Source organism: Lycium barbarum, chromosome 1 (genome assembly GCF_019175385.1).
Source record: "Lycium barbarum isolate Lr01 chromosome 1, ASM1917538v2, whole genome shotgun sequence".
NCBI classification, from domain to species: Eukaryota; Viridiplantae; Streptophyta; class Magnoliopsida; order Solanales; family Solanaceae; genus Lycium; species Lycium barbarum.
Genome location: NC_083337.1, coordinates 158,550,229 through 158,553,037, shown reverse-complemented (window position 1 = coordinate 158,553,037; position 2,809 = coordinate 158,550,229).

Sequence of the window (2,809 nt, the reverse complement as noted above, 5' to 3'; positions counted from 1 at the left end):
TTCCTATGCTTGAAATTTCAATCTTAAGGTCTTGTTGTTTGATTGGTTTGAAGACATTATTTCGCTCATCGTCATCGATTATTCCTTTGGATTCGATATGAATTCCATAAACTATTCGGGGGTTAACGACCTTACGTCATCCCGAAAGGCCAAGAATTAGATCCTTGATTTTCTCATTCAAAACCAGCCTCACAACATTGCTGCAGAAGGAAAACAGAGTTCTGCGCAGAAAGCTTCAGGACATTGCGCTTTCCTTCCGCATCGCGGAAGAAAAGCGGAAGCCCTCAAAACCTTGCGCTTTCCTTCCGCATCGCTGATGCGGAAGGAAAGCGGAACTCTGCGTAGTTCTTTTTTTTTCCAGTCCAGTCCAATAATGGTATATACATATATATACATGTATTGCACTATTTTACTACACCGTGCCGTGCTATAGTCGGCCGGGCATGGCGCGTAGATGCGCACACCACTGCAGTGGGCATGTTATGATATTGCCCCAGACGCGGGCTAATGATGATAACACCGAGCCTTAATGGCCGGGCATGATTTTACATATATGACACCGAGCCTTACGGCCGGGCATGGATGCTATTTATTACATACAGATATATATACATATGAGCATACAAATGATTTTATCATGCATTGCATTTTGTGCTACTTCCAGATGTTGGATTTTTCTTTTGCCTATACTAGTGTCCCATTTTATCTTAATTGTGTTGTTGCCCTCCTGCCTTACATACTCAGTACTTTTATCCGTACTGACGTCCCTTTGTACGGGACGCTGCATTTCGTGCTGCAGGCCCTGACAGATTTGTTGAAAAGCAACCACAGTAGGACTTCCCAGCTTTAGCGATGCTAGCAAGTACCTCTACTCCGGGCTTGCTATCTTTTGGTATTTTTCTTTTGGTGTAATATATGTTCATAGGTATACTCCTAGAGGCTCATGGACATTGTGGGATATGTAAATATTATGTATGGCCTTGTCGGCCTTGTTTTGGCTTCTTGATATGTTTTGATTGCCTTGTCGGCTTTGAGATATACTTGATATTGTAGCGACCTTGTCGGTCTGCATGTGTATATATGTGTTGATTTATCGAATACCTTTATGTTGGCTCCTTTTTCGCGAGCAGACGTTCTTGAGTTATGGTATGTGATGTCCAAGTAACAGATAAGTCATGTGACTTCGGCTTACGGGTCGGAGCCTGTCATACTCCTCGTCGGGGGTGTGACAACTTTCCTCCACATTAGGTATTTCCTCATTATCCTCTCTATAGAATATGGTCAACATGGTTACGTCAGATTCAGATCCAAGTGGAATTCGTACTGTGAGATGTTTGATAACGATGATTCCCCATGATATTATTAATAGTTGTACTGTATTAAATAAAGTTGGTGGGGTCATAGTAATGATCCCACAACCTATTGAGTTTGATAACTATATAATAAGCAGCCTTTTGCTACTAAGTATCTACTTAAAATTCAATTTCGAATAGTAGAGATGTAGATTGGTCGGTATTTTTTCCAAAGGATTCGAATAGCAGTGGTGATGACAACCCAAATCAAAGCAACTATTCTGGTGATTCCTCAACAGGTAACAGTGAATTCGTGCTAGACGATTTCAAGCCCTACCTTTTAATAGAGCGTAATGACGATTTTCGCGAGCTGAAATATTCAGATCCATGTGAATATTATTGTGGTTTACGTCGCGAATGGGCATATCGGTACACCGAATTACAACGTCTTGTTCGTGACTTGGAAAATCTCAACGCTCCAATCCCAACAAGATTTTCATTGGGCATGCCTCGAACTGATCAAGATTCTTGCGAAGTTGCGGTACAAAGGATTAGGAAAGAGAACAACCGAATGCTAGCACGACGTTGTAGATTTTACATGGTCAAGTTGGCTGAAGAACAAGCATCATCAACTGCTAGGGAACTAATATCTACAGAAAGAAGATCTGTCTTAAGAAACCCAACTTATTTATCAAAGGACGATATTGAAGACTTCAGTTCTGATGATGATTAAGAATATTGTGATTTTAGTTATATGTTTAATTTATGATGATTTTGAAGAATATTAGTATGTTTAGTTTTGTATTGACTCAAGGGCATGAATTGATTTATGTATTTTAAGTTTTTTCTTTCTTTGATGATTGTATTTTAACAAGTTTGGGTTTGTTATTAATGAACAAGTTTAAGTATTTTCATATTGTTATGAATGACGCAATTTAATTATTTTGAGATTGGTATGAATGATGCAATTTTGACCAAAAAATAACACACTTAAAACTAAACCCTAAAACATAAATAACTTAAAGCTAATGACAACAACTCTTCAAACAAAAAATGGACTTCGAACACTTTTCAACCACTAAAACGACAAATACGAAATTTTGCGCATCCTTGATGTATTGAGCCTACCTTATTAATCGCACAAAAATAAGTCGGGTTCTATATAAAATATTGAAGTTCCGGAGTCCCGAAGCATGATTAATCTATGCCTAAAGTATATAAAAAAGTGTGAAATGTAAAACAAAGAGAGTTTAATAAAAACAAAAACAAAATAAAAACAAAAAAGAGGGAGTTCGTTAAAGGTACTTTTGTCACACCTTTATTTTTCTGGAGTATTTTGGTTCAAATCTTTTTTTTTTTGTTAGTCATTTTGGTTCCGGACTCTTCCTAATTATTTTCCTCTTTTTTGGCAATTAAATTAAAACTCACCTTATTTAGCAATGCAATGAGGAATACAGAGCTACAGGCGAATGAGCAAAAGCATGATTTAAACCACGGTCCTGCACTATATATTCACT